At 41.2% G+C, this 11,481-nt stretch overlaps 3 non-coding genes across 3 annotated transcripts; 1 reads left to right on the plus strand and 2 right to left on the minus strand.

Annotated features, from left to right (window-relative positions):
- Positions 1-1,847: 1,847 nt before the first annotated feature.
- Trnap-ugg (transfer RNA proline (anticodon UGG)) lies at positions 1,848-1,919 on the minus strand. Its single transcript has one exon. It is a non-coding gene; the product is annotated as a tRNA-Pro (tRNA).
- A 3,371-nt stretch (positions 1,920-5,290) lies between these two features.
- On the minus strand, positions 5,291-5,362 carry Trnap-agg (transfer RNA proline (anticodon AGG)). The gene has a single exon. It is a non-coding gene; the product is annotated as a tRNA-Pro (tRNA).
- Positions 5,363-6,460: 1,098 nt separating this feature from the next.
- Trnap-ugg (transfer RNA proline (anticodon UGG)) lies at positions 6,461-6,532 on the plus strand. The gene has a single exon. It is a non-coding gene; the product is annotated as a tRNA-Pro (tRNA).
- The last annotated feature ends 4,949 nt before the right edge of the window (positions 6,533-11,481 follow it).

Here is an 11,481-nt window from a genome sequence, read left to right on the forward strand (position 1 = left end):
GAAGCTTTCTCTCTATAACCATTGCACTGTTGTGTTTTTATTAGCATATATATATATATTGTTACGAATCTCACTATCCAGGCACTCTGCAAACTGCACCTTACAACACCAACTTAAAGAACTTGACAACTCAGGGCTCCAAAGTAACGTAACACTTTAATAGTTGAATAAATAACAGCCAATACTGTAAAATTGGCAGCACGTACACTGTACAAATATCTCTCCTGTTAATAGCCGTACCGCCGTATCAACTCTTGCACTGGCCTCTCCGTCTCGTTCCGGGCTTCCAATGGGTTCAACAGTTCAGGACTGACTTCACACACTAGGCTCGTTGTGTCGGACTGATCACAGACCAAGATCAAGACGCCGTTGGTCTCAACTGTACTTGATAGTACTCCGCACTGAACCGTCGTAATGCTCCGTACAAAACCACACCGCTGAACTGTGCTGTAGTCGACCGTGTTCTGAACTCTTATCGTGAACCTCCTTTCTGAACCGTCTTGACTGCGTCACCTCCGCTCTTATATAGGGTCCCTACTGGCCTTCTCGAACCGGACAGAACGCCGCTCGACGTTTCTAGGTGGTCAGATGACTACAACTCTCGTGACGCTCCTGAGCTCTGTTCACGACGTCGATCCTTCCCGAACCGCCGTGTTGACACTCGTCTCGGCTGACCGTCGTAACTCGTCACGGTTGACCGCTCGTCTAGCGCTGGCCTGGGGCGATTTGCGTCGGCTGACTACACTCACACCACTACCCCCATCTGTGCCACCACCAAGTTTATAACACTATATATCTATCTCTCTATATATATATTTATACAAGGCGTAGGACTACCTGCACCTTTTTGAAAAAAAAACAAACTTTTCCTGTCTTTTAACGTATATTATTTTTTTCTTCTTCATCGTTCTCACTGTTATGTTGGAGTGTTCAGATGAGTAGACCAATATATGAGATGTGTTGCGCAGTGGTTTCCAAATCAGGGAGCTCTCCATATAGTTTTCTTTCTATTGGGGTGATTTGGGGCCAATGTCTTATACGGGCCTCTTGGTAGAGAGAGCAGTTTTGGAGGACGTGGTCGGCATTTTCTGGTGATACTCCACATGGGCAGATTTCACTGGTTCCAATTTTGAGCTTCCGGAACATGTGTTGTCGCATTCTGTTGTGTCCGGTCCTGAGTCGAAAGATTAGACGTTGGTCTTGTCGGGATAGCTTATAGTAAGCATCATCTTTCTTGTGATTTGGATGGGAGCTCGTCCATTTCTCATTTATTTTATCTACAATTAATTTCTTCATTTCTTCTGGAACGTATATTATTAATTTTTAATAGTTAAAAGTTAGGTAATCAACTACTGAGTACCAGCACCTAATCCATGAGTACCGGCACCTATTTTTTAACCAAAAAAAAAAACAACAACACTGTAAATATATATATAGGCCTACAAGGCTTTTTGTGACGGTACGCACTGGTACGGCGTACCGGCACCTATTTGAAAAAAAAAAAAAAAACTTTTCTCGTATATTATTAATTTTTAGCAGTTGAAAGTTAGGCAATCACTGAGTACCGGCACCTATATAAAAAAAAAAAAAAGCACAGTTTGTATCTATATATATCTAGTATGATTATTAATGATTAGTTGTTAAAGTGTTGCTTGTTTTTGGGGCCTATGTTGTGTCCTCCAAAGGGCAGGTAGGCTCATGACTGGTAGCTCTAATTTTGCACATTTCATTTCTCAAATAGAATTTTCACTATTTTAAATTGAACACAATTGAACACTCAACCAAATTTCGTAAAAAAAAAATAAAAATAAATAAATAAAAAAAATACAACGGAACAAAAACTATTAGGGCTCGTCCGGGATTTGAACCCGGGACCTCTCGCACCCAAAGCGAGAATCATACCCCTAGACCAACGAGCCACTTATAGTTGGGGAAAGAAAGTTACTTGATTGTCTTAATTGGTTTTCAAGTTTGTTCACGTGCAATTTGATTGTGTTTACTGGCTTGATCGTGACCTCCGCCTAAGGTGCCAGCTTGATAAGGAGATTAGGTTTGACCCACTGGCGGATCCAGGGGGGGGGGCGGGCGGTAGGGGCGATCGCCCCCCCCCCCCCCCGAAGGGGGGGGCGGACGAATTTTAGTATAGAATTCACACAACTTGTATACGAATTTATTACTTATGTTAATAATATATACTAATTATTTATATTTCAACCTATTTTTAGATTATTTCGCCCCCTCCTTCTAGTATTTTGGCCGATTTAGTAGGGTCGGGAGGGGGCGATGGCATCAATCCGCCCCCCCCCCCACCATAAACTTTCGAGTGGGGGGGGCGGTCCTATTTATTTGTAGAAATCACAGCTTGCTAACAGAATCAATTAAATATCTATATGATTAAAACTTGTTATTGGTATTTTAACCGGTCTTTATATTATGTCGTTCACCTGTTGGCCGATTGGAAGGGGAGGAGAGAATACCTCTACTGCCCTTCCCATCTAAACCCTTTGTGTGTGTGTGGGGGGGGCGGTCCTACATTTATGGAGAAATCATAGTATATGAACAAAATTAGTCGAATATCTATATAATATAAACAGGTGGAAGTGCGATACATGCAATCCCCTTCACCCCATCGGACAAACCAATACTTTTTCTTTTTGTATTATAGTAAGAAATTACAAAATTAAAAAAATCTGTCACTAATATAATTTATATATGCTATAAAGTAAATTCTTATATCGAGTCGCCCAGCCCCTATTCTTTAATGCAAAATGCAATCATTAGCAGAAATTATAAAAAGGAGCGAGGATTAATTGTTTTCATTTTACCGCCCTTCCCCTTTCCAGACAGAGTTTGTGTAATTTCACATGAATTTATCATAACTATTTTAAGAAAGACTTTGCGTTGGAAAAGTTATAATTCAAACAAAATTTTTCAATATAACAGTCACGGTTGAGATGAGTTCAAAAGCCAGATAATCTTTTCCTAGTCGACTTTTTCCAACCTTTACTCTATCTCATATTTTTCTAGTTAAATAAATTTAGGACTATAACTCACAAATTATACTTGAATTCTATTGAATATTATTAATTGAATTTTTTTTTTCGGCGGCGATCCTCAAAGCCTTAATCTAAATATGTGGGGTATCTTATCTTTTCAAAGAACAAATCGGCTGTATTAGCAATGTATTAAGGGACTATAAATTCGTATTAGAATATTTTTCCACATTATTTAAAAGGTCCCTTATAATAGTGTTATAAACCTGGTGGTGGCACAGATGGGGTTAGTGGTGTGAGTGTAGTCAGCCGACGCAAATCGCCCCAGGCCAGCGCTAGACGAGCGGTCAACCGTGACGAGTTACGACGGTCAGCCGAGACGAGTATCAACACGGCGGTTCGGGAAGGATCGACGGCGGTCCGGGAAGGATCGACGTCGTGAACAGAGCTCAGGAGCGTCACGAGAGTTGTAGTCATCTGACCACCTAGAAACGTCGAGCGGCGTTCTGTCCGGTTCGAGAAGGCCAGTAGGGACCCTATATAAGAGCGGAGGTGTCGCAGTCAAGACGGTTCACGGCAGGGGTTCAGAGCCCGGTTCACTACAGTCCGGTCGACTACAGCACAGTTCAGCGGTGTGGTTCTGTACGGAGCATTACGACGGTTCAGTGCGGAGTACTATCAAGTACAGTTGAGACGAACGGCGTCTTGATCTTGGTCTGCGATCGAGTCCGACACAACAAGCCTAGTGTGTGAAGTCAGTCCTGAACTGTTGAACCCAGTGCAAGCCCGGAACGAGACGGAGAGGCCAGTGCAAGAGTTGATACGGCGGTACGGTGTTATAGAAGAGATATTTGTACAGTGTACGTGTTGCCAATTGTACAGTATTGGCTGTTATTTATTCAACTATTAAAGTGTTACGTTACTTTGGAGCCCTGAGTTGTCAAGTTCTTTAAGTTGGTGGTGTAAGGTGCAGTTTGCAGAGAGCCTGGATAGTGAGATTCGTAACAATAGAATGAATAATGAGCTCTAGGTCAGGAGAATGCGTTACTGCAGTGAAGTATGCCAGTAAAAGCTTTTGGCGTCGGGGCTGCGCCCCGAACTCCACTAATAAGTAATGAGCTGTGGATGTCAGGAGAATGCGTTTCAGCCGTCAAAAATGCAAGAAAACGCTTTTGGCGTCGGGGCTTCGCCCCGAACTCCACTAATAAGTAATGAGGTGTAGATGTCAGGAGAATGCGTTTCAGCCGTGAAAAATGCAAGAAAACGCTTTTGGCGTCGGGGCTTCGCCCCGAACCCAACTAATAGATAATGAGCTGTAGATGTCAGGAGAATGCGTTTCAGCCGTGAAAAATGCAAGAAAACGCTTTTGGCGTCGAAGCTTCGCCCCGAACCCCACTAATAAATAATGAGCTGTGCTGTAGCTGTCAGGAGAATGCGTTTCAGCCGTGAAAAGTACAAGAAAAAGCTTTTGGCGTCGGGGCTTCGCCCCGAACCCCACTGATAAATAATTAGCTGCAGATGTCAGGAGAAGCCTTGAAAACTGCAAGATTACGCTTTTCGCGTCGGGGCTTCGCCCCGAACCCCACTGATAAATAATGAGCTGTAGGTGTCAGGAGAATGCGTTTCTGCAGTGAAAAATGCAAGAAAACGCTTTTTGGTTTTCGCCCCGAAACCCACTGAGGAAGCTTACAGCGCTCTCCCAGACCCCCAAGCTTGCAAGAGAAAGGCCTCAACATGACTGTTTTTTTTTTTTGTTTTTTTTTCGCCGAAGATTGAGAAACAGTGCTGTACGCACGTTTATGCATAGGGTTAGGGTTTACTGGGCGTTAGGGTTAGGGTTTGGAAAAAAATCGCCCCCCCACTCCAAAGTTCTGGATCCGCCAGTGGTTTGACCGCAGTCTTGGTTCAACTTCAACTTACTCATTTTTTAAAAAAGTAAACAATTACATGCATTTGAAGTTTCTTTTAAAGGCCCAGGCCGGTATTGGTTTGATGTTGTTTTACCTTTGGTCTTATATGAAATCGTGTTCTGACATTTAGTTCAGTAACAACTTGTTACAAGAGATTGTGTGTAATAGTCATGGGTCGTACATACAACATTGTGACTGCTATCATGGAATCATTCATATAGTTAGAGTCCAGTTATAGTAGAATGTTATTGTCATTGTGTTTGCAACTTTTGTTTTCATTTAAACAAGAGAATTTTAATTTAGGAGAGACACGGTCTGTTCAGACATTTAGGAAAAGCCACCTGTAATAATAATTAAATATTTATAAATTAAAAAAAAAAAATTTTGGGGCCTGTCCGGGATTTGAACCCGGGACCTCTCGCACCCTAAGCGAGAATCATACCCCTAGACCAACAGGCCGCACATAATTTGATTGTTAAACTATTTTTGTTGTTTTTATCAAATTTGCAAGGACGCCTCGTTGCCGAGAAGTGTTTCCCCTGGCTAAGTGGGACTGGTTGAAAGTATTTGTTCAAGAAATAAAACCGGGAGTGGAGCGGTTATACGCCATACGGGGGAAAAAATCAACACATTGCTTATCTAGAGTTATTCTAAGTGCAGTATACTATATATATGCTTCACACAATATGTTTTTAGATAATCATATGTTAGGACGAATTCGTACAAGTGTTCTTCACAAGTTTCACATTAGAGAAGCGAGCGGGTTGCCTGAATCAGACAGAAATACTTTAATTAACATGACCAACTAGATTGACACAGAGATACATTCAGCTTGAAATAATGTTCTTTATAAAATGGTTTCTGTAATTTAGGAGATACAAGGCTTAGAGGGAATGGATCAAAAACATACAGAGAGGGCGGGGTACACAGAGAGAGAGAGAGAGAGAGAGAGAGGGGGGGATATAAAAGAGAACAGCAGATAGAGAGAAAGATATTCTCTGGAGATACAAAGAAATGGATAGACAGAGAGATACAGAGATATATACAAACAGAGAAAAAGAGAGGTACAGATGGATAACACAAAGTGCTATAATATTTATGATCACTGATCATGCTATTGATATACTAAGAAAGATGCTATGTATCAGGATGGATTTCCGACAAATTTGTAAAAGACACTCTGCCTTTTACCTGATCGGACTTCCCTATGTTCAGGGATGTTTGTTGTTTTTTTAACCCATGGTGCACAAGCTATAATGACTATAGTACTATAACTTAGGGCCTCCAAGAAATATTAAACACTAAGAAATAATGTCTGGACTTATCAAATGCCCCCAAATGGTCCCATATCTATAAAAAAAAGCTTAGGGCCTTTTGAAGTTTGAATACAGTACTGAATATGTAAGCTTGGGGCAGGGCGGGACTTGTAAGTTGACAGGATTACATCTGGTGATCGACACTACATCGCAATCCGATCATGACGCAACAGTTGAATACATTAATAGATCGTTCAGTGAACCAGGTAATAGAATGTTATTCTGATCTCTGTATGTAACTGGCTCGTTGGTCTAGGGGTATGATTCTCGCTTTGGGTGCGAGAGGTCCCGGGTTCAAATCCCGGACGAGCCCAATTTTTTACCCTAACACTAAAAAATAATTTGGGTCATCAGAATTGAACTGAATAGAATGATTCAACAAATACATTTCCAGAGTGTACACTAGTAGTGAATAGTGATATTGCAAAGGGATCTTCCTACAAACTCGTAGTCTGGCTGCGTGGGTCTGTTTCTAAGTAGGCTTGTAGATTCAAACGAACAAGTTATATTTTAGCACAACGAACTTTTAGTTGTTGTTTTTAAAAGTGAAGTGTTCCGCTAAATACTTAGAATGTGCGAAGTGTCCGTTCAGGAAAAAGTTTTGGAAACATTGATCTAAAGTTCTAAACAGTCATCAAAATACTGTAAAACTTTGGTTATCCGGATTAATTGGGGACAGGATCTGTCCGGACAATCGATCGTCCAGATAATCGAATGCGGAATATTATAAACGTTCCATTTCACCAACAATAAAGAGAATTCATATTGGGTGGGGGGGGGGGGGGGTATCAAGCCGTTGGTAAATTTAAGTAAACTATAACGGAGGACAAAGCTCTTGACTTAGTAGCCTCCCATTAGTGAGAGAACTAATCGCTGGTCATTCACTGCACATCAGCAAGACCACTTAGATGCCGTACTATAAAAAAAAAGGTTGTCCGGATAATTGACGTTCCGGATAACTGACGTCCGGATAAACGACGTTCTACTATAAATATAAAATTTAACTGTTTTGGAAAACAAAATATTTTCAAACCCCCAAAATTATTTTAGGAAACTGTGCACTTCCTCGAGCTTCAGGTTACTAGTCATAGTTTCGAGGGGAGATAAGAAGGCAGAGTGCTTGCCGCTAGGTAAATCTAGATCTAGGTTGCCTGCCCATGATGGAATCTGACGTCTGCTCCTCTCATTAGTAAAACGAGTGAAAACCCCTGACAGTGTGAAGATAAATGTTTAGTGTCATAAGTACGGTAAATGGTACAATTGGGGGTGTAGATTGGCCAAGTTTGTCACAGATTTCACAGATAGTCACTGACTGGATGGATTTCACAGGTGAATTAGTCGCAACTACCTGGCGATATAAAATATATAGATAAACATAAAAACAAGTTTATTTATATACATATATTTTTTTTTCCTTTTTGGTGGCAATCTTTTGATTTTTTTTTTTTCGCGTGCTTGCATTTTATATCTTATTTTCGATATTCTAATGTCTAAATACAGTTATGCTAAGAAATTGTGTATATTATCGTATGAGAATAATAGCAATGTCTTCGTTTCTAAAGATTAAGGACGCATGCAGTGTTTCACATGACTATGCAGACCCAGTTGCAACCTGCATATTTTTCCGCATTTCATGCAGACAAAACCGTTGTCCGCTGGCGGTCTGTTTAAGTTTTCTTCCCGTCTTTTGCGACTGTCTTCAAAAAGACTTTTCTTTGAGTCTCAAATGTTTGTCCAGCACCCTGTGTGAGAGCTTTTCAACTGTCTCTTTCAGAGTCCATCTGCTGCCAGCTACTTTCCTCTGTGCCAGTGAGGTCGAAATGGCGCCTTAATTGATCTTTAGAGCGCTTACGGGGGGGGGGGGGGGCACCGTCCTCCTCTGACCTCGCTAAAGAAGATCGCATTTGGCATGCAGTCGTCTCCCATGCGGGATAAGTGTCCGACCCAGCGCAGCTGTCGAATGGTAATTAGTACTTCTATACTGTCCACTACATAAAAGCATTAACAACAGGATAACCAAGCAATGGGCACCATGTCACGGTTGCAAAAAGAGTGTGGGACAATACCTTGATGACTAACAATACCAAAGCCTTAGTCTACCGGACCTGTGTGATGAGCATTTTGTGAAACAGTGAAACATGGTCAACCTACTCATGGCAGGAAAATAAGCTGAATATTTTCCACTTCCGATGCCTAAGGCGGATCTTTAAATTAAGGTGGCAAGATAAAATAACCAATGAGGAAGTGCTGAGAAAAGCACGGTGCCAGGACATCCGCGCTGTTATCAGTAGCAGACGCTTGGCTGGCTTGGCAATGGTCATAGAATGCCAGAAGGTCGACTCCCACAAGACATTCTGTATGGTCATCTAACAGAAGACAGGAGAGACGCTGGTCGCCCACTTCTAAGGTATACTGATGTAGGAAAACGCGACATGAAGCTCTTCAAAATCGTCACTAACAGAGAAAAAGTGGCACTGGATAGATCCACATGGAGAGCGAGCATAAAGGAAGGGCCCCGTACTGCAGATGCCATACACAACAGAAGTAGAAAAAAAGGGTGAAAGTGCAATAGCACCTGGTGATTACAGACGCCCACCTGTTACCGCAGCTGTGTATCAAGGATTGGCTTCTTTAGTCACACAAGAAGTTACAAAGGGAAAAGATTATCTCTTGAGACGAAATGTTCGAATAATTTTTCTTTATTTTGTCAATGGAATTTCGATTCCTAAACCAACTAAGAAATTAAAGGTTAGTCGAGAGGCTTCCAAGCTGAGGCGCCTCAAGCTCGAGCTTGAGGATTTTTCGGACACCTCTGTTTCCACCCAATTCTGACGAGTTGCCTGCAGTTGGTCGTTGTGCTGGCTACATGACACCCTCGTTAACCGTAGGCCACAAAAACAGATGAACTTTACATCATCTGCCCTATAGACCACAAGGTCTGAAAGGGGAACTAGTTAGGCCAGGTTCACATCTAACTTTGCATTCACTTGCACCTATCCTTTGATACACTATACCGTTGGGGCACTACACAAGATCTGTCAACCTTCTTTCTCCATTCTTATCTCTCATTTGTCTTTGATATAATTTCATTCGGATGTTCTTTCTGAAAATATTGAAGCCTGCCTGGGTGGACCACTTCGGGGGCAGATTTTGAGTTTGTGTTTCCACACAAACTGTCTTTATAATCTTGTTTATTACATGTTACATTATTATGGAGGTAAAAGTACGTAATAACCGAAAATACTTTCTCAGTTTATTTTTGTTCTTAATTCAGTTCAAATATTTAGACTCCACGCATATAGCTCTCTGTACTTCTTATCAATGAACTTATTCAACTTTAATGAGACTCGCGCTTTTTTTTTTAATCTACATAGCAAATGTCTATGTTTGTTTATCTGACAAGCTAGAGACCGTGTGTGTGTGTGAGTTAGTGTGGATGGCTCTGGAATTAAAGTCTTGCAAAGGAACAGGAATAGAGGAGGGTAGAAAAGAAGGTGTAAATGTCAAGGCCACGTCTGCAAATTTCAAGGTGCATAGTATTTCAATAAACCGGAAGTCGTTTATTTCCCGAGAATGAATCTCTTTGAGTTAGCGGCTGACACCAAACTAATGAGGTGCTAGAACTAGTTAACAAAACATCACAGGGGCCTCAGGGGAGGAGGGCGCCCACTGCTGAATCTTACATTATAGAGCACCACAGTCTCACCATGCCTGAACCACCATTTCATGTAATCAGTTACTGAGAGAATCAATTCCTTCTACTTTTTATTAGCTTTTTTTTTTATTCTTTAAAGGTGGATTTTTGCACCTGCCATTCTCCTGCAAGCTTACAGAGGACAGGGGTACTGATGGAGTTACAGAGGACAGAGGTACTGATGGAGTTACAGAAGAAACTTAATACAGGAGAGAAAAACTTTATAAAAAAAAGATGTAGGTAAAGAAATTCTGCTCACCCAGGATAAAGAATCAAGAGTAGGGTGAGGGAATGGGAGGAGTTAGGGGAGGAGCGGCCTCGCCCCCAGATAGGATGATCCCCAGGTATGTGAATCTGTCAAGGGGGCTTAATTCATGGCGTACTTGGGACTGGAGTCAAAGGGAGAGAATCTCACAAGATGTTTCTTCGGTTTCTAGCACTTGAGATGAAAGTCTAGGAGCTTGAAGGGTTAGCTGTGAAACAAGGCAAAAAGAGTAATATAGAACGAAAATGGAGAAGAGAGAGAGAGAGGGATGGAGAAATAGAGAGGGAGGAATAGAGAAAGAGAGAGAAAGAGAGGGAGAGAGGAAGAGAGAAATAGAGAGAGAAAGAGAGAGGGAGAGAGAAAGAGTGAGAAAGAGAGAGGGAGAGAGAAAGAGAGAGGGAGAGAGAAAGAGAGAGGAAGATAGAAATAGAGAGAGATAAAGAAATAGAGAGAAAGAGAGAGGGAGAGAAAAAGAGAGAGAAAGAAAGAGAGAGGGAGAAAAGAGAAACAACAAGAAAAAGAGTGAGAAGGGAGAGAGATAAAAAAGAAAAAGAGAGAGAGAGAGAGAGAGAGAGGGAGTGAAAGGGAGGAGAGACAGAAAAAAGAGGGAATATGAATAGGGCAATGGGGAAGAATGGAGAGACGAGAGAGCAAAGGAGTAGAGAAAGAGAGAGAGTTAGAGCATAGACAAAACGGACCAGAAAAAGAGCGAAAGAAAGAAAGAAAGATGAATAAAAAAAAACAACTAAGCCACTTTAAAGACAAATGATCGTATTAAATTTAAATGCGTAAGTCCCTGGCGTCTGTTCTTTGATTCAAGGACGAATGTTTCCTCCAGGATTAGTGGAGCTTTTATTTCTGTACCTGTTCTGTCTCGTAGAATTAGCCATCTTGGTCTTCAAATCAGTCTTTCTTGTTTTATATTTCTTTATTTTTTTAAATTAAAACATTCTGGTATTACATTATTTGTATTTTATTTCCAATTAGTTTGAATAATATTTTGGGTGAGTATATAATCAGAAGTTCGCTTATCTCATTGACTGAGTCTAGGTTATAACCAGAAGTTAAGCTTATCTCATTGACTGAGTCTATAACCAGAATTTCACCTTATCTCATTGACTGATTCTATAACCAGAATTTCACCTTATCTCATTGACTGATTCTATAACCAGAATTTCACCTTATCTCATTGACTGTGTCTATAACCGGAAGTTCAGCATAACTTATTGCGTGCCAACTGAAACTCGTTAGCTTATTCCAGGGATGCCCAAAATACGGACCACATCTTGACCACATCTTGACC

This window comes from Biomphalaria glabrata, chromosome 3, assembly GCF_947242115.1.
Source record: "Biomphalaria glabrata chromosome 3, xgBioGlab47.1, whole genome shotgun sequence".
Taxonomy (NCBI): Eukaryota; Metazoa; Mollusca; class Gastropoda; family Planorbidae; genus Biomphalaria; species Biomphalaria glabrata.